At 39.8% G+C, this 21,200-nt stretch overlaps 1 protein-coding gene and 1 long non-coding RNA gene across 7 annotated transcripts in view; one reads left to right on the top strand and one right to left on the bottom strand.

The window, feature by feature from the left end:
- PRDM10 (PR/SET domain 10) overlaps positions 1 to 10,060 on the bottom strand; it is a 150,567-nt gene extending 140,507 nt beyond the window's left edge. For 4 of the 6 annotated variants that reach the window (XM_074216304.1, XM_074216305.1, XM_074216303.1 and 1 more), the window contains exon 1: positions 9,731 to 10,060. The gene's annotated coding sequence lies outside the window, so the exon portion shown is untranslated. The remainder of the gene's footprint in view (positions 1 to 9,730) is intronic. The other 2 variants (XM_074216301.1, XM_074216302.1) reach the window with 1 other exon arrangement.
- LOC141508054 (uncharacterized) overlaps positions 9,252 to 21,200 on the top strand; it is a 64,812-nt gene continuing 52,863 nt past the window's right edge. The window contains exon 1 of the long non-coding RNA XR_012474330.1: positions 9,252 to 9,454. This is a non-coding gene — a long non-coding RNA (uncharacterized LOC141508054). The remainder of the gene's footprint in view (positions 9,455 to 21,200) is intronic.

The raw sequence follows: 21,200 nt of genomic DNA, 5'->3' as shown, positions 1-21,200 counted from the left end.
GCCTGCCTGGAGGAGCTCACAATCTGATGGGGGAGACAATAAGCAAACAAATATGTACAAATAAGGCATGCAGGATAATAGTAAATAATTGAGAAGGAAGGCACTAGAATTAGGAGGGCTTGGGAAAAATCAGATTTTAGTTGGGACCTGAAGCTGGGAAAACCAGTAGGCACAAAGGAGGCAAGGAGAACATGCCAGGGATGGAGGACAATCAGAGAAAAAGCCTGGAGCCATGATGTAGAGTGTCTTGCTCATAGAACAACCAGGAAATTAGCCTCACTGAGGAGTAAGATACAACAAAGTTTAGAAAGGTAGGAAGGAGGGCTAAGTTTGGTATTTGATCCTGAAGGCAATAGGAAGCCACTAGAGTTTACTGAGAAGGGAGGCAACATCAATAGATTTGCAATTAGGAAAATCACTTTAGTGGCTGGAGGATGGATTGGAATAGGCAGGAACTTGAGGCAGACAGAGCCACCAGCAAAGTATTGCAGTAATCTTAGACAAGAGATGATGAGGGCCTACACCAAAATACTGGCAGTATCAAGAAGAGAGAAGGAGGCCATGAAAGAGGTGTTGAAAAGATTGGTTCTTGACAACAGACTGGATATGGGTCAGTGAAGGATAGTACGGAATCCAGGATGACTCCTAGCTTGGGAATCTGAGAGACTAGAAGGATTATATTGTCCTCTTGGGTAATAGGGAAGGCAGTACCAGAAAAATGTTTCTGACTCTTCTCTTCCCAGTACAAGGACTTATATAATCCTCTAGAATTTCAGTGTTGCCCTGGTTGAAGGCCATAAAAGTTAAAGAACTCAGGATTTAAGAGTTAACACTTCTTACGTGGCTCTAGGGAAGTCCATGTGACTCAAGTGAAAGAGAAGGGTAATAATATCAAGGATTTCTCTTCCTCATGGACTGACTGCCACCATCCCTGAGACTATGGGAGGAGGGAGGAAAGGAAGAAGGGTATATGATTGCACTGCCTCTCTTCAGGGTAGTTTCTTCCTCTATGTATTCCTCCTCTTCTCTTTGAGCTCTACTGAGACCTCTTAAGCTTCATTTTTAAAGAGATGCCAAGGGATAGCTACATGGTACAGTAGATAAAGCACTGGCCCTGGAGTCAGGAGGACCTGACTTAAAATTCGAACTTAATATCTATTTGACCTTGGGCAAGTCACTTAACTTTATTACCTCACAAAAATAAAACAAACAAAAAAAGAGATACCCAAATATGATTCAGGCAAGTGAACCAGCTCCAAATTTGAGCCAATGCCAGAACAAAGGCCTCATCAGTAGTGTGATGAATATCTCATAATTCATCTAAGAGACACAAAAGGGAAAGAGACTACTCCTAGGGAAAAATTAAAAGGTTGACATAGATTAAGAGTTCAACCTATAGCCATATAAGTCAATTCAACAAACATTTAGTAAACCCCTACTATGTGCACAATGTTTGGTAGAGTTAAGTATAGATTAAGACCAGATACCTTCCCTCATGAAGCTAAATGGTCACCATGTCTTAATGTCTCTCAATGGTCACTTGGACACCCAAATCTCAGAGTTTGTTTCATAATAGTTCTGTCCCTCAATTTTCACATTCATAAAATGAGGATGAAAATAACAAATGTGATACATAACTTTCAGAGTTGTTGAGGAAAACATTTTATAAACATTAAAATAGGGGTGGCTAGGAGGCACAGTGGATAAAGCACCGACCCTGGAGTCAGGAGTACCTGGGTTCAAATCCGGGCTCAGACACTTAATAATTACCTAGCTATGTGGCCTTGGGCAAGCCACTTAACCCCATTTGCCTTGCAAAAAAAAAACAAAAAAACTAAACATTAAAGTACTAAAATAAAAATGCAATAATCCACATTTATGTGACATTATGATCAGTGAAAAGAACCATAATCAAAAAAGACCTAGGTTCACATCCAGCTTACTATGTACCATAGGCAGTCAATCAATGTAACCTCCCCCAGCTCAGTCTATTTCTTCATCTATAAAAGGGAAATATCAATGTTTCCAATACTTTCCTCACAGAACTGTTATGGTTCCTGTCCTTCATTAGGAAAATAAGACCAAAATGAGTCAAATTACAGTGTGTCTTCTATGGTCAATCAGACCAATATGAATTCAGAATGTTCTTTCATAGGTCAGGCACAATAGTCCATAGGTAAACCTGGAGTACTTATTCTAAACTTTCCTAAGTCATGTTTCCTTTGAGCTGCTTCAATTCTGTCTTGCTCATAGAACCCTGCATCCTCTCTGATGAGGGCATGCCATGCTGGGTGATCCTGTGCCAGTGTCTTCCAAGCTGTACAATCAACTCTTAAGTTCTTAAGAGAGACTTTTAGAGTGTTCTAGAATCACTTCTTCTGACCCCCTTGTGAGAGCTTGCCGTGTCCTTACTTTTTAATCTCCAGTCATCCTAAATTATATCTGGCCACTGGACCCAGATGACTCTAGAGAAGAAAGGGAGGCTGGTGACTTAGCATAGCACTCCCTCACTAAAATCCTTTCCCTGAATTTGTCATGGCATCATCTCCCTGATGTTTTTTGAGGATGAAGGACAAATATCATAATACCAGAATACAGGACCGTTATGACATTCAAATGGAACAATATGTGTAAGGTTATATTAAGCTGATCAGTGCACATGACCTAATTTGCGAATTTAGCAGTGGTAAGGCTAGGTAGAGTTGTTTATGGAGGAATAAATAGGATTAGACAGAAATCAGCCCCAAGGTCCAAAAAGCCATAAAGGTGTAGTCTAATTCAGCAAAGTTGGCCCAAGCCTCAGCTTTCTGTACTGTGAGGCATGCTTCTTTAGTCAAAGAAAAGGCAGGCAGATCTTACCCTCTCCAATTCATTGTCCACACAGCTGACCTGACGGACATCCCTAAAGCGTAGTTCTGACCATGTCAGTTCTCTTGATAAAAAAAATTATATTGGTTCTCTCTTCTCCATAGTATAAAATACAAACTCCTTTTGTTGTTGCTTAGTGATATCTGACTCTTCCTGACTACATTTTGGGGTTTTCTTGGCAGAAATGCTAGAGAGATTTGCCATTTCCTTCTCCAGCTTAATATACAGATGAAGTAAGGCAAATAAGGTAAAATAACTGGCCCAGAACACACAGCTTATAGATGTCTGAAATTCCATTTGAACACAAGATGAGTCATCCTGATTCTAAGCCCAGAACTCTGTGGAGGTTTAGTCATTAAAGTCCTTCACAATCTGATCTTACCCTCTATTTTCATACTAATTTCACTGACCCCCATGTACTGTACAATCCAGCCAAACTAAGCCAGATCCCCACATACATTCCATCTCCCAATTCCATGCCTTTGCAATGGTTTTTCCCCATGCCTGGAAAGCCCTCCCTCCTCAAACCTAGCGGACATTTAGTAATTTGGACTGAAAACTACATCAGTAACCTCATCTCCTGGGTCAAAAGTGTCTAAGGTGCAGCAGGGAAATCAGACATGACTAGAGATGGGTTTTCTTATTTCTGGAAGGGGTCTTCAAGGGTTCTTTGTTGTTGATTCTGTGACCCCATTGGGGCTTTTCTTGCCATAAACAATGTAATGGCTTGCCAATCCCTTCTCCAGCTTATTTTATAGATGAGGAACTGAGGCAGGGTCATAGAGCTAAGAAGTGTCTACAACCCAATTTGAACTCAGGTCAATTAGCCTTCCTGACTTCAGATCCCCCACTCCATCCATGGCAGTACCACCTAGCTGCATTAGCAGAGCCACAGGATGACAAATGGCATGTCTGTTCTACTGAGAATCATGTTCTCAGATGCTGAGCTCATCTATGAACTATTAATCTGCGGACGTCTATAAAAGCCTTAAGATACTCTATGAATGCCATTTTAATATTATATAACTTACATCTATGAGTCATATAAGCTCAAATTGTACAATTTGTGGTTATGACAATTTACGTGACATAATCTCAACTAGTGATCAACAAAACTATGTTTTGAATTTTTATAATCAAGACTCTGGGAAAAATAATTCTGGCGAACAATTTTCTCAATTTAACAATCATTCTGATACAAAAGGAAGCATTGCTGAATACTTGTGTCACTTCATCACGACTCCTGAAAATCTTTCCATCTTTTGTTCAAATGCTTTGAAATATGATAATGATTAAAGGGTAAACTGATAGTGAATTTATGTGCAAGTCATTTAATCTCTATTATTTTCCTCCTCTTAAGATTCTTAGGTTCTTAAGGTTAAAAAAACTGCATTGAAACTGTTTGGAGAGGAGCGGCTAGGTGGCGCAGTGAATAGAGCACCGGCCTTGGAGTCAGGAGTACCTGGGTTCAAATCTGACCTCAGACACTTAGTAATTACCTAGCCATTTGGCCTTGGGCAAACCACTTAACCCCACTGCCTTGAAAAATCAGAAAAAAGAAACTGTTTGGAGAAAATTTGGTGGGATCAATTTTTGGTTTAGAAAACTGCCATATCTATGTGGCAACTAATTGTCCAAATACCCATTTCTAGGAACCTGAACTGATTTATTTGTAAATGTAATTGAAAAGTCAACTTCAAAGGTTTTAAAGAGGGGGAGATCAGTTAACCCCATTGTCTTGCAAAAAGCAAAAACAAACTGAAATAAAAAAAAGGAGGGACAGCTTTCAATACCTTAAAAAAGTATAATCAAAACTCTAATTTCCATTTTATATACTGAACACTGTAGACATTCACTATTACCAATTGATTTTTTGAAACAGAAAAACCGAAAACCAAGTATAGGGGTATCTTTTCTCAAATAAAGTTATCTTCCAGTTCATAAAAGTTTCTTTGTTTACAACCATGAGGGTAGGAGGAAAGAAATACATAAATCACTAAGAACATGTAAGCTAAGTCCTGACATTGGTTAAGGAAATTCAATGAATCTGGCACAGCCACAAATCATAATGAAGTAGTTATAGGAATCACATTCACAATAAGTGAAATAAAATACCAGGAAGTAGGATTATAGGGATTGAATTCAAGGAGGATCTTTAGCAAACATTGGAATACTTTACATCTACTAAATCTTTAGCAGGCAAAATAATTTAAATACTCACACTTCATTGTTCTGATAGCGATTCATATAAATGAGTAGCTTATACTTAAAATGTTGAAATGGAACTATATTATCAATATATTCCCCTCAAGGATGCAAAAGCCCTGGGGCGGCTAGGTGGCACAGTGGATAGAGCACTGGCCTTGGAGTCAGGAGTACCTGAGTTCAAATCTGGCCTCAGACACTTAATAATTCTAGCCATGTGGCCTTGGGCATGCCACTTAACCCCATTGCCTTGCAAAAACTAAAAAAAAAAAAAAAAAAAAAGTGAAGGATGCAAAAGCCCAGCCCATCCATAATTGTTCATTCTGTATGATTCTTGTCCATTTTCTACAAAAATTGCTAAACGTAAGTCAATTAAATGGGTTAACTTCCTTGTTCTCTTGTCATAAATATCAGAGCACGTAGGCTGTCCATCAGGTATCCCTCTCAACACAAAAACACACACAATCCATCATTTTTCCCCTCATAGATTTCTCAACTATATCTTTTACTCTGGAATTTTCCTTCAAAATTTTTTGTTACAGTCTGTTTAATGCAACATTGCAGCTCTCAACTGTTTTCTCTCATTTTCAATTCTTCAAAGATTAGAGTTTCATGACTCATAGCCATGTGCTGTCAAAGAAGACATCCACCAGAGTCCAAGACAAAGAGAGATTGTTGCGTATAGAATATAGTGAAATCCTCCAGATGCCCTTGTTTGCAAATGACAATGTGTTGGCTGCCTAAAACCCCAAAATACTGCAAAGTCTCTGAGATAAGATCTTTAACCAATCAAATGGTTTGGCCCAACCATCCACACAAGAAAAGCAAAATGGCTGAAGAATGGTTACTAACTGAAAATCATAAGAGCCTGTCCATGTGCTCATATGATCAGCAAACTTCAAGTTAAGTGTTCCTTTTTACTGCCAATATTCCAATAAAAGAAATGAAATATGATTCCTCTAAAAAATGTATAAAAACAAACATAAAAATGCCATGTGATAATTAAGGTAATATATCAATCACCCATTTTTACAGTATAAACCCTAAGATTTCTCATTTCCTACTCAAAAGATTACTTATTCATTAAATATTAGAAACTTTATATACTTCACACAATAATTCAATTTACTTATTAGAATTTTTATCTTCAGTGCTTAACTATCTAAACAATAGAAAACGGGAGTTTTTTTGACATTATTAAGCATTCATAGATAAAATCCTGGTATCACATGGTTAGTAGGGAAGCAGGGACATGAAACTAGATCTTCAATGGTCCATACTCCAGTGCTCATAAACTTCTATCAATCGTCCTCAAATGCCATTTTACATTTTACCCTACTTTTCTTCATATTAAAATATTTCTTACTTTAGGGTAAATCACTTACCTCTGGGGGCCTCACTTATCTCCTCAAAAAATGAGGATAATACTTTTTCAATCTTCTTTCAAAATAAGTTATGAGAAAAGTTCATTGTAATAGTAAGGTGCCATTTTAAAAAACTAAGCAGTAATTTCCTACCTAGTGTAATAAACATGCATTACAACATGGGCAGTTATCAGTATGCAAAATGGTACTCCTAGGTATTTTTTCTAGGTAATTGCTACTTGTTCATGTTCAAATAGTTTAAAGTGCTTTGGATAATTAGTTACATAAAGAAGCATTGTAACAATTTATGAAAGACTTCCTATCAACAACACCAATATGTAATTAGTGTGTATTATATATGTAAAGAACCAATATATATTATGCTCTTCTTCAAGGTTATCTTTGACTCTTTCCTCTCCCCTAACTCCCAAATCCAGTCAGCTGCCAAGTTCTATTAAATCCATTTTAGAAAAGTTAGTCAGTGGGCTTTTCCTCAAATCAAGCAAAGGCTTCTCAATAAGTAAACTAAACATTTATGAAGTGCCAACTATGTGCCAGGCATCATACTAAGCACTGAAGAGAAAAAGGCAGGCAAAAATTGCCTCTGCATCTATAGAATCTGACAGTCCAGGAGACAACATTCAAATATGTACAAACAAGATCTACAGAAGATTAACTGGAAATAATCTCAGGAGTGAGGAAAAGCACTAAAATTAAGGACCAGGAAAGACTTATTGCAAAAAGTATGATTTCAGATGAGAAAATAAACTAGATAAGCCAGGAATCACAGGTGAGGAGAGAATTCCAGACATACTCAATTCTGCAAAAATGCAAAGTTGATATAAATGGAATGTCCTGAAAGGTATAATGACTGAATAAATTAGGAGGCTCCAGGTTACTTGCCAAAAGGCTTTAAAAGTCAAACAGATTTTTATACTTGATCCTGGAGGCATTAAGAAACATCAGTTTACTGAATAGAGAGTATACATGTTCTGATCTACAGTTTAGAAAAAAGATCACTTTTGATGGGAAGTGGGTAAGACTTGAATGACTAGAATGAGGATTTAATGGCAGAATGGTGGCAGTGTCAAGAAAGAAGTGTATTACAAAGGCAAAACTCAACACAAATTGACACGACTAAATTGATTGACTTAAATACTACTGCTTTTCAGTACTAAGGTAGAATTTTTTTTTCAGGTATGTTTTGGATAATCTCTGAGCTCTCAACTAAGATTTTGTGGTTTTACAAAAATGGAATGGTACCTCAATAGAAATAAAACAATAAATAAAGATAAATTGTGAGGAATTAGTTTGATTGGATTAGCTAATCTCTTTTGGATTTAGCTAATCTCAACTACTATTTTGTGGTTTTTACAAAAATGGTAATGATACCTCAATAGAAATAAAACAATAAAGATAAATTGTAAGGAATTAGTTTCGGAAAGGGGGAGATTCATTCACCAGACAACTGTGTATATCTCTAGGGAAAGTTTTGATCAGGATCAAAAAAATCTGAAAATAGCTAATAGATTCGGTGTCTTCCCTGGGGCAGTCAAAAATACTAAATTATTTCAGTTACTGCCAATACACCACCGCGCCCACCAAATCCCGGTTTTTAAATGACTGGCACAATTCAAGCATCACAATTACAATATTAATAGATTTCAATTCAACATTTATTAAATGCCTTTAACAAGACATTGGTTACAATTACAAAAATGACTCAGTTCTTGTCCGGGCAATATTTACAATCTAATACAAAAAGAGCATATACGGGGCGGCTAGGTGTCGTAGTAAAGCACCGGCCTTGGAGTCAGGAGTACCTGGGTTCAAATGACCTCGCTGTGTGGCCTTGGGCAAGCCACTTTAACCTCATTTGCCTTACAAAAAGAAAAAAGAAAAAAAAAGAAAAAGAGCATATACAAATAAGCACCACACAAGGGGGAAAATAAAGGGATAAAAAGATTTTTTTTTTAAAAAAGGTCCATTCTACTTTTTTCCCAGTGTCATTTTCACAGGGCAAGCTCACTTTCGATTGAAGGTGAAATGGGATGATTTCACGAATGAGCCTGGTCCTTGAAGGAACAGAAAAATCATTAGTCAGATGACATAGAGAAAGCATGATGAATACAGAGAGAAAGAAGTGCAGAATCAGATCAGAAAATAAGACAGTAAGTTCCTTTTGGCTAAAATGCACAACACATAAAGGACAGCAACGCGGAATTGGCTTAAAAAGGGAGGCTACTGTAGCCAACTTGGATAAAAATATGAACTCCTTGAGGGGAGGGATGTCCGGCTTGCAATAATCGACGAAGACCCTTAAAATGTCAGGATGCCCAGCAGACAGACGGCTTGCAGCGCAAGCGGCCCCCAAGCCCCGGCCCCACGGCCCCACGCGGCTCTGTCCGGTCCCGGTCACTGCCCCCATCCTCCGGGCGGCACGCGGGGCCGGGGCCGGGGCCGGGGCCGGGGCAGGGCCGGGGCCGGGCCGGGCGGCGCGCGGGGCCGCTCGCTCCGGCTTTGCACTTCGCATCGCAGGGCACAAACTCGGCCTCCGGCAACACCACGCTCCCCGGCCGCGTCGCCCCCCACGCCGCCGGGCGCCTGAACCCCACCCAGCGCCCGCAGACGCCCACCCGGCCGCGGCGCAGCAGCTCCCGGCCCTCGGGCAGGGCCGCCGGGCCTCCGCCACGGGGGAGCGGCCGCCTCCGCCGGCCGAGCGGAGCCCCGCGGCCCCGCCGCCCCCAGGCCTCGCCACGCGGCCCCGCCGCCGCGCCCCCGCCCAACCGCCGCCGCTCAGTCGGGGCCGGCGCTCAACCGCCGTGCCGGCCCAACCACTGCGGGGCAGGGGGAGCGGAGGCGCGCGCGGCCCGGGGAGCCGGCCGGGGACGCGGTGGCCGCCACGGGAAGCGTGTGCTTCGGCGCGGCGACGGGAGAAGGGGCGCCGCGGGCCCCGGCGGAGGGGCGCCCCGGGGCTGGGGTCCTGCGGGGCTCCGACCCCCCTTTCCCCCTAGAAGGTACAGTTGGTTTGACCCCCCACCCCGAGTGAGGTGCCTCGTCCCAGCCCCGGCTGGACTGTACCATCGGGCGGTGCCGCCGGGATTTCTCCCCCCCCTACTATTAATCCCCCCCCCACCCGGGTCCGCGGTCGGTTGGCCCCGGCCGGGCTATGAGACGCGGAACGAGCTCGGCGCCATTTTGGGTGGGACTAAGCAGAGGCTAAACACCCTCCCAGGCCACAGGGTGCTCTGAGCCCCGAGTTAGCCCGTTCTCTCGGTCCCTCGGGTACTTACACGATGTGGGGTGAGGGGAGCCAACTAGCCGGTGGGTCCCCGATCCGTTCTCCCCAGGGGTGATGGAAATCAAACCCCCCCGCCGCCTCCAGGTGGTTCTTCCCGCCGCAGAGTGGGAGCTGCAGACCGGGCGGGGGCTCATTAGCATACTCTGCCTGGCAACCGGGGATAGGTGTTGTGTGATTGGCTGAACTGTGTATCCCCCCACCGGGGCCTTGAAGCGGGTAATGTAGGGCCAAACAGATAGACCCGGATTGAAGAGGCATAGCGAAGTTCCCGAGCTGCCTAATTTCAATCAGCGGAGAAGCCAACAGAAGAGTCATCGAGCAGCCCAATGACCAAAGGCCTCTTTAGGCCGGGCTCTGCGGCTGACAGAAGAACCAATCCGAGCAGGGGGAGCTGGAGGTGGGGGGGGCCTCCGTTGGCCCCGGGAGCCAATCAGAGCAGGCCTTTGTTCGGCGGGCGGGATTGGGCTGCCTCGGCCGGGTAGAGGTCGGCTTGGAGACCCGCGGTCCTCCGTCCTCGTGGCCCCGAGCCGCGGAACGGGGCCAGGCTTAGCCCCTTCCCGAGGGCTTCGTTCTCCCTTCTTGGCCCGCGGAGGACAGCAATTCCTTTGCATTCCGCAAACACTCTAGAATCCGGGGACCTACCGGGTGCTCAGCACTGCGATGACCTAAGGTAGAAGGATAACGCCAGAGCCCGGCTGCCCGCCTGCCGGGGAGCCCCGCCGCCCCTCCTTGCTTGTCCGTGGATATAAGTGAGGAGGCGTTGACATTTTACCGCACTGAGGAGCTCCTTCATCCTTTAGAGGACTCCCTCTCCTAAAGTCCCAAGAGCCCAAGGAACGATGGGGAATAGCGGAATTTCAGACCGCCGGGGCTTTGGGGGGGGGGGGGGCAGAAGTATCTTTTGAATCGTGCTTTTAAAATCTCATCCTTTTTTTACTCCATGAAAATACCCTCCTGGGTTGGGAAATGCTTTTCCTTTATTTAGAGTTTAAATCCTCTTTCAGTCTTTGCCCCCCCTCATGGTCCCCTCCATCAATCCCGCACTGTGCTCCCTGCTTTCCCCACGGTCCTCCAGGGGTTCTTCTCCTTTGGTTATCCAGAACAGTGATCCTCAATTTATTTCGCAGTCATTAAAAAAAAAGGGATGCCTCCCTTCAGTATGTTCATTTACTTAATTTATTTATAATTTTGCATTTCCTAAGGTACATTATTTTAAAATTTCTTGGATATGTGAAATGAGGAAGAATGAGGGGGTAAACTTGCGTGAATAGAGGGAAGGAGGTAGTAACAGAGAAGTTCTGGAATGATCAAAGCAATCTTTTGTCACCCACACCCACACTCTTTCAACTTGAGTTGGCTTTATCTTTTTTTTTTGAATATTGAAAACTATCTTTACATTTAATTGGAAAAAAATAAATAATTTGGAATTATGGTCAGAGACACTGAAATTGGAACAAGATTTAGCTACTGACCCTTGTCTATATTATTTTACCTTGAATTTCACAATTTTTTCCCCTAATCTTGGATCCCTCCCCAACCCCACCCCAGAAGGCAATCTTTATGTTGTTTCTGTGGTATGCACTGATCCAAGTTAGATGTGATGAGAAAGAAATCATATCCTTAAGGAAGAAAAATGAAAGTATAAGAGATAGCAAAAATTACATAGTAAAATAATGTTGTTTTTTTTTTATTAAAGGTAATAGTCTTTGTTCTGTGTTCAAACTCGACAATTCTTTCTCTGGATACAGATGGTATTCTCCATCACAGATACCCCAAAATTGTCCCTGGTTGTTGCACTGATAGAATGAGCAAGTTCATTACGGTTGATCAACACCCCCATGTTGCTGTTAGGGTATACAATGTTCTTCTGGTTCTGCTCATCTCACTCAGCATCAGTTCATGAAAATCCTTCCAGGCTTCCCTGAATTTCCATCCCTCCTGGTGTTTGATAGAACAATACCATATACCACAGTTTGTTAAGCCATTCCCCAATTGAAGGACATTCACTTAATTTCCAATTCTTTGCCACCACAAACAGGGCTGCTATGAATATTTTTGTACAAGTGATGTTTTTACCCTTTTTCATCATCTCTTCAGGGTATAGGCCCAGTAGTGTAATTGCTGGATCAAAGGGTATGCACATTTTTGTTGCCCTTTGGGCATAATTCCAAATTGCTCTCCAGAAAGGTTGGATGAATTCACAGCTAGTGGCTCCCTCTCTTAATGCAATTGCCTTCTTTCACAGATAGTATATCCATATGGTTTTGCATGCTGTGTTACCCCATTGGGTTCTCAGTTCCTTAAAGCAAAGTCAGTTTTAACCTTTTTTTGTATCCCCAGAAATTAGCACTGTACCTGCACAGATGAAGCACTTATGCTTGTTGATTTTTATTGAGTAGAGTTTGGAGACAGGTAAGGAGGTCCTCATTACAGGCTGCAGTTCATGCCTGCCTGATATTCCTATGCAATTTTTTCTGCCACATCTTTTTAAATTTTTTTTTTATTTAAGGCAATGGGGTTAAGTGACTTGCTCAAGATCACACAACTAGGTAATTATTAAGTGTCTGAGGACAGATTTAAACTCAGGTCCTCCTGACTCCAGGGCCGGTGCTCCATCCACTGCACAACCTAGTTGCCCCTTCTGCCACATCTTAAAAGGAAAGGGAGAGATAAGACTCTTACTCACCAGTCATTGCTCTCCAGGGGTGCATGCTGAAGTCATGTGAGTGTGCTGGAGATAGGAGCAGGAATTTTCCCAATGATACCCATACAGCTGCAGCTGTAGATGCCCAGTGATAGTCATATTGCTAAGGGAGGACTAACCATCAAGCTCAGAATGAAGAAAGTTAAGAGCTTCAATGAACAGAGACAGGAGTGGGGGAAATCTGAAGTAGATGAGATAATATTGGTGATATACTCTGATTGGATTAACAACCAAAGGGAGTTTGGGTTGCAATATATCTTCCCACCCTCAGACTGTTTGATCTAATGCCACTTGGGGTCCTGGCAAAGCCCCCCCACTTCAGAGATTTAAAGGTGTAATAAATAACAATTCTCCAAGCTTTTTGAATCATGTACCTCATCAGAAAAACAAAGTTAAGGGGTGGCTGGGTGGCACAGTGGATAGAGCACCGGCCCTGGAGTCAAGAGTACCTGAGTTCAAATCCAGCCTCAGACACTTAATTATCTAGCTATGTGGCCTTGGGCAAGCCATTTAACCCCATTGCCTTGCAAAAAACCTTAAAAAAAGAGAGAGAGAAAATTAAGCATGCACCTATGTATTTATAAATTATATACTAATAACTATGCATATTATAAAACAAAAAATACAAATTTTAAAACCATAAGATGAAATGGCATTTGATCCTAGAGTCAAAAGGGGTCAGGGAATTTATTTGATAGGGTAATGAAAGGGTTAGACCTACCCTTTGGGAAAATGGCCTTATCAGATTTGTTGTGAAGGATGGATTAGAGAGGACAGACTAGAATATGAGAGATCAATTAGGAGACTATAGCAACAGTCCTGCAGTGTTGATGGAATGAGCTTAGATGGTGACTCTTATGAATAGAAAAGAATATGTGAGCGATATCATAGAAGGTTGGATACAGGGGAAATTTTAGGTGATGTAAAAACAAAATATGTAAATAAAATTTATTTTAAAATAACAGAAGGGGAAGAAATTATCCCATATTAAGGAAGAAAAATAAAGTATAAGAGATAGCAAAATTACACAGTAAGATAATGGGTTATCATACAGCAGCTTAAATGAGCAAACATCCTGAAATAAAATTGAGAAAAACTGACAAACCCAGAGAATTGTATCACTGTGAACCCAAAAAGCTTGATTCAAGAATAATAAGAATTACTGATTTAAAATTCTCTTGTTAGGGGACTATTGAAGGCTTCCATTACTTCCAAAGGTTGTTTATCTTTTCTTTAACCATATAATCACATATATGATGAGATGAAATATATAACTTCATGGGGAAAATTTTTACTTGTTAGACTTAGTGAATAAAACTCTATAATAAAACTCTCTGATGTTTAAGTAAATGTTTATTACTACATGAGGAGTCAAAATCTCCAGAAGGAATGCAATCCAAAACATCAATAGTAAAAATATATTTCTATGGTATTTCAATGTTTATAAGATGATTTCCTTGCAGCAATCCTGTAGAGCATACAGGGTAAACATTTCCATTTTATGGGGTTGAGGAAACTGAGGCTGAAAGGTAATTTCTCATGATCAGACAAGGGTTAATGTTAGGATTCTGACTGATTCACTTTCTTTCCATTATACTAATTTTTCTCTATTCTAATTCTGGAATTTGTGGCATATGCTTGTTTTCTTCTCTCACACTTTCATGCCCTGCTCCAAATTAGTATATTACAGTTGTTAATAAGACTTAAGGTCATTTTTCTTCTGATATTTATAAATTACTACAACCATAAATATGGGATAATAAAATGTCACAAAAAAACCTGTTTAATTACAAAAAATAGAATATTTTGATTTGGGGAAATTATATTATATTTAGCAATATTACTTTTTTTTAAAAAAATTGGATATTTTATACCTTAAAATATTTCTGAAGTTAGTAAAGCAATTATTATACCCATTTTACAGGTGGAGGAAAAAACCTAGCGAAAATTCTCTTGCCAGATCTTTTGACAAGTAGCCCAAATTTCCCTCATATCTTATGAGTTATAGCCTAGTATATTTCCCATCAGAGTAGGAGCTCTCAAAAAATTCCAAGGTCAATTGTTTTTTGTCCTCTATTCTAGAAAAGCCATTGATCCACCTTGGAAAGACAAAACACTTTACTTCTCACTCCAGTTGTCACAAAAAATAAAAATTGAAACACCACCACAGTGAATAGGAAGATTGGCTCTGCTTTATGAGACACAATGATGGAATGATGCCTAGATTTTAAACATTTCATTCCAAAAGAAAATAGATGGGATCCTTTAAGAAAAACTCTGGAATATGCTAATCTGCCTTCAGTTACCAAGGTCATTTTCAATTCAATTCAAAAAGCATTAGTACTACCAACTAAAAACCAGAGTCTGTGGCAGATACAGAAATTACATTCTATTGGCAGAGAAAATGCACACAGGCAAGAAAACACAGAATATATACATAGAAGATGGTTCATAGAATCATATATTTAGAGCTGAGGAAACTAGGGCCCATAGAGGTTAAATGACTTACTCAAGGTCACTTGAATATGGAGAAGCTACTAAAACGGGAAACTTTCCCTCTACCAAGGTGCTTGATTTGTTGGATCGGATCTATGTTTAACATAGTTAGACATGTATAACCTATATTAGACTTATTTCTGTCAGGGGAAGGGAAGGAGGAAGAAAAACATGAAGCTCAAAATATTTCAAGAAAAAAAAAAGATTGTTGGAAAACCACCAATTATCAATGGAAAAACTTCCATTACATGTAGTTGAAAAAAGGAAACATTTTTTATTAATATTTGTTTTCCAATTATTATACAATAGTAGTATCTACCTATCTTTTTTTGTAAGGTTTTATATTTTACAATTTTTCCCCACCCTCCTCCCTTCCCCCCCCACAGAAGGCTGTCTGATAGTCTTTACATTGTTTCCATGCTATACATTGATGGAAATTAAATGGGTTATAAGAATAAACATAAACCCCCTTCCCCCCCCCCCCCACTGAGAAGATGAGAAACCTCAAGACTAGAGAGAGAGAAAAAATGTACTGCAATCTGTGTTCAGATTCCAGTGGCTCTGTCTCTGGGGTGAGTTGCTTTATCATAAGTCCACCAGAGAAGTTGCTTCAATATTTTACCACAGCTGTACCTCCCCACTCTCATTCTCTCTCCTTTCATCTTGGCCCAGTCCAAAAGTGTATTGTATCTGAGTACCCTCTCCCTCGATCTTTCCTCTCTTCTATCACCTATTCCCCCCTTCCATTCCCCCTTATCCCATCCCTTTCTTCTCATTTTTCTCCAGGGTAAGATAGATTTCCTCACCCTATTAAGTGTGTATATAATTCTCTCTCTGAGTCATTTCTGATGAGAATGAAGCCTCACTCATTCTCCCTTGCCTTCCCCCCTTTCCACTCCATTGAAAAAAGCTTTTTCTTGACTCTTATGTGAAATTTCTTAGCTGCTTCTTCATCTCCTTTCCCTTCCTCCCAGAACTTTCCTTTATCACCCATTGACTCCATCTTCTTACTATATTATACATTTATATTCCGCTCCTTCCTATGTCCTGTCTATATATGCTCCTTCTAACAGCTCTTATAAATGAGAAAGTTCATATGAGTTATCAATATCTTCTTTCCATGAAGGGATACAAACAGTTCAATAACACTAAGTTCCTCATAGTTAGTCCTTCTCTTCCACCCCCTCTATGGTTCACCAGAGTCCTGTACTTGGAGATCAAACTTTCTTGGTTGTTTCAATATAAAAGTTTGAAAGTCCCTGTTTCATTGAAAGTCCATCTTTTCCCCTGAAAGAGGATGTTCAGTTTTGCTGGGTAGTTGATTCTTGGTTGTAAACCAAGATCTTTTGCCTTCCAGAATGTAGATGCTGCCAGATCCTGTGTAAAACTGACTATGTAGCCTCAGTAGTTGAATTGTTTGTTTCTGGCAGCTTTTAGAATTTTCTCTTGGATTTGGGAGTTTTGGAATTTGGCTATAATATTCCTGGAAGTTTTTCTTTTTTTCTTTTTTTTTCCTGGAAGTTTTTCTTTTGGGATCTCTTTCAGGAGGGGACTGGTGAATTCTCACAATTTCTATTTTACCCTTTGCTTCTAGGATCTCAGGGCAACTTTGCTGTATTATTTCTTGAAAAATGAAGTCTAGGGGGCAACTAGGTGGCGCAGTGGATAAAGCACCAGCCCTGGAGTCAGGAGTACCTGGGTTCAAATCTGGTCTCAGACACTTAATAATTACCTAGCTGTGTGGCCTTGGGCAAGCCACTTAACCCCATTTGCCTTGCAAAAAAAAAAACCTGAAAAAAAAAGAAAAATGAAGTCTAGGCTCTTCTCCTGATCGTGGCTTTCAGAAGTAAATTATTTCTTCTGGATCTATTTTCAAGGTCTGTTATTTTTCCAATAAGATATTTCACATTTTCTTCCAATTTTTGATTTTTTTTTTGGAAGAGTTTTATTTCTTCTGATTTCTTGAAAAGTCAGCAACTTGCTTTAGTTCCATTCTGCATTTGAAGGAGTTATTCAGAGAGCTTTTTTATCTCCTTTTCCAGCTGGCCAATTCTGCTTTTTAAGGCATTCTTCTCCTCATTTGCCTTTTGTTTTGCTTTTTCCATTAGGCGTAAACTGGTTTTTAACATTATTTTCTTCAGTATTTTTTTGCATATTTTTCACCAAGCTTTTGATTTGGTTTTCATAACTTTTCTGCATCACTTTCATTTCTCCTCCCAATTTTTCCTCCATCTCCCTTGATTGCTTTTCAAAGTCTTTTTTGAGCTTATCCATAGTATGAGCCCATTTTCTATTTCTCTTGGAGGTTTTGGATATGGAAGCATCAACTTTGTCATCATCTGAGTATATGTTGATCTTCCATGGGACTAAAATAATTCTCTGTGGTCAGATTCTTCTTTTTCTGTTGTTTACTCATTTCCAGCACTTTCAGGGCTTTGGGGGGATTTTGGGGAGGGGATACCCCACTGGGACCTTTATTCCTCAAAAGTCTTATGGTCTCTTGCCTGTGCTTTGATATGTAGATGCCCCCCATACTTCCCTCTGCTCTGGAGCTATAAGGAGGGATCCAGCTTGGCTACTTAGTATGGAAACCCAAACTGCAACCTGGATCTGAGTGTAGGCTAGCAACAAAGTCCTACCCTGAGGGAGAGCAGAGAAATCTCTGCAGACTTCCCTTACCATCTCTGGGGGTACAGGCTGCTTTCTCCAGATTCTTGCTGCATATTCTGCAGCCTGTGTTCCTCACTCCACACTCATTCTGGTATAGCAAAAGAAAATACTTTTTAAAGCATAATGTTAAACATTGGTGATGCAGTAGTGGTTAGAGGGCTAGGCTTACAGGCAGGAAGACCTGAGTTCATGGTTTCATGGTCTCAAAATTTACTTGATTTGTGGCCTTGGGTAAGTTAGCTTTTGTCTGCTTCCATGCCAACTGTAAAATGGGGATCATAACTTCACCTACTTCACAGCATTGTTATAAAGATCCAATGTAATATCTTTGTAAAGCCCTTGGCACAATGCCTAGAACACAGTAGTCACTTCACAAATGTGTGTTCCCTTCTGCTCTTTTCCCCAACTCAAGTATGCAGAATTTAAAAGGCAAATAAGAGAAATTCTGCAGATAGAATTGTGAAGGGTATAACAGCTTTGAATTTTGAGTGAGCCCTTTAGGATTTTGTTAAGGATATGAAAACTTAAAGGTCACGTGCTGAATGACCTATTCTGTGGATTGTAAATGGTACGTGCTCACAGCCTGTAAAGGAAGCCTAAAGAAGGGTTTATGCTTCTTGATTCTATAGGAAGTGTGAAGTTATTCTATCAATTTGATGGAATTATAGTGCAATTATTGGAAGAGTCCCTACCCTCAAACTTAAAATCTTATTGGAGGAAATAAAAGTAATACATATGAAACTTTTAGAAAATATTACAAAGACTGTATAGTAAAATGAGCATGACCAAATTGTTTTGGTGGTGGTTCAGTAGTGTCCAACTCTTCGTGGACCAGTATGCCAGGCCCTCAAATATTGCCCAAGTTCATACACATTGTTTTTATTTTTAATTTTTCCCCATTTACATATAAAAACAAATTTTAACATTCATTTTTAAAACTTCTGAGTTCAGAATTTTTGCCCTTTTCCCCACCTCACTCCTCTTCATTGAGTAAGCAAGTTATTTTATATATGTTAGAAATGTGTAGTCATGCAAAACATTTCCATAATAGTCATGTTGTAAAAATAAACATAGCCCCCCCAAAAAAATAAGAATGCAAGAAAAATATTCTTCAGTAATCAGTTCTGTCTATGGGGATGGATAGTATTTGTAAGTACTTTAGAGTTGTCTTGGGTTATAGCATTGCTGAAAAAATGTAAATCATTCACAGTTACAGTTTCTACAATATTTATGTTACTTTAAATATAGTACATTTCCTATTACATCTGTTCATGTTCATATTTAACTCCACCTGCATCTTGTCTATATATGTTCCTCCTAACTGCCCTAATGAGAAAGTTCATATGAGTTATCGGTATCATCTTCCCAAGTAGGATTATAAGTAGTTCAGTGTCAAAATGATGATTTCCCTTTCCTGGTTACCTTTTTATGCTTCACTTAAGATTCATATTTGGAGATCAAATTTTCTGTTCAACAGGGGTCTTTTCATCAGGAAACCTTGAAAGTCCCCTATTCTCACTAAATGTTTATTTCCCCTGAAAGAATATATTCAGTTTTGTTGGATAGTTGATTCTTGGCTGTAATTCAATCTTTTTTACTTTCTGGAATATATTCCAGGCCCTTTGATTCCTTAATGAAAGAAGCTACTGGGGCAGCTGCAGTGGAGAGAGCACTGGCCCTCCAGGAGGATCTGAGTTCAAATTCAACCTCAAACAATAATTAGCTATCTGTGTGACCTTGGGCAAGTCACTTAACCTCATTGCCTTAAATAATTTTTTAAATGACTAAATCTTCTGTTGTCTTGACTATGACTCTGCTATAATTTTTTTTCTGACTGCAATATTTTCTACTTGACTTGGAAGCTGTGAAATTTGACTATTAGGTTCCTGGGAGTTTTCATTTTGGGATCTCTTTCAGAAGATGATTGGTGAATTCAATTTCTATTTTACCTTCTACTCCTAGAATATTAAAAGGCAGTTTTCATGTATAATTTCTTAAAAAGATGATGTCTAGTCTCATTTTTTTGATCATAGATTTCAGGTAGTTCAATAAATTTTTAATTATCTCCATGTCAGTTGTTTTTCCAATGAGATATTTCACATTTTCTTCTAGTTTTTCATTCTTTTAGTTTTATTTTTTCTTGATTTCTCACAAAATCATCAGCTTCCCTTTAAGGAAATATTTTCTATAATTAATTTCTATAATATATTTTCTATACTTTTTGTATCTCCTTTTCCATTTGACCAGTTCTGCTTTTTATGACATTCTTTTCCTCCTTGGCTCTTTGGATCTGTTTTTCCATTTGACCCAATCTGGTTTTTAAACTGCTATTTGGGGGGGGGGGGAGGATTTTTGTGTCTCCTTCACTAAACTGCTAAATTAGTTTTTTATGATTTTTCCATTCCCATTTCTCTTCTCAATTTTCCCTCTACCTTACTTGATTTTCAAAATCTTTTCAGAACTCTTCCTGTCTTCTCCTTATATGACCAAAGGATTGAGTTTAAGTTTCAGTTTCAGCATTTGAGCTTTCAATGAAGAATCTGAATAAATTTCTTTTAAATATTGACTGATTTAATCTTCTTACTGGGCAACGAATTCTCTAAAGTCATCTTCAGCACTGCAGTTTGAAAAATGTTGGTTCTTCAGTATCAGCTTTCCTTATAGTCCAACTTTATAGCCATACATTGCTAGTGGAAAAACCTTAGCTTTGACTATATGGAGTCATCCCAAGATGATATCTCTTCTTTTTTAGTCTGCTATCCAAGTTTGCCATAACTTTCCTTCTAAGGAGCAAAGTATATTTTTTGAGTGGTTTTTTTTGGGGGGGCAGGTGGGTGGCACAGTGGATGGAGCACCTGCCCTGGAATCAGGAGGACCTGATTTCAAATCCTGCCTCGGACATTTAATTACCTAGCTGTGTGACCTTGGGCAAGTCACTTAACCCCATTTGCCTTGCAAAAACAAAAAAAGTAAATATGAAAACAAAAGGGACAGAACAAAGCTAAAGTGTTTACATTTTAATATGGAGAGATGGTACATATGTCCTCTCTGAAAGGGTCATAGGAGTCAGAGAATCTAGTAGTGATTTTATTATGTAGTGATGATTTTTAAAAGTAAAATGGAATGAGAGAGAAAATGAAAACATTTTGGGGAGGAAAGGAAAAGGAAAAATGGGAAAAATCTCATAATCAGGGTGTACAAGTAGAAACTTTATGCAAACAAAAAGATAGGAATGAGGGAACAGGCAGCAATTGAACTGAACTCTCATTGGAGCCAGTCAAAGAATGCAAGAATACACACACACACACACACACACACACACACACACACACACACACACACAAATGAAAATTGAGTACAGAAATACAGAAATGCAATTCACTCAACAAGAAAAAGGAAGCAAAGGGGAGGAGAGGAAGGAATAGTAGAGTAGATAAGTCCTAAACAAAACAAAGAATGTATAAAATATTTATAGCATCTCTTTTGTAGGGACAAAGAATTATGAATTGATATGGTGCCCATGAATTGAGAAATATCTGAACAAAAATGGTTTGTTAATGCAATAAAATGCTACAGTGCTGTGAGAAATGGG

Source organism: Macrotis lagotis, chromosome 1, assembly GCF_037893015.1.
Source record: "Macrotis lagotis isolate mMagLag1 chromosome 1, bilby.v1.9.chrom.fasta, whole genome shotgun sequence".
Classification (NCBI taxonomy): Eukaryota; Metazoa; Chordata; class Mammalia; order Peramelemorphia; family Peramelidae; genus Macrotis; species Macrotis lagotis.
This window is presented reverse-complemented; position numbering and strand designations above follow the sequence as displayed.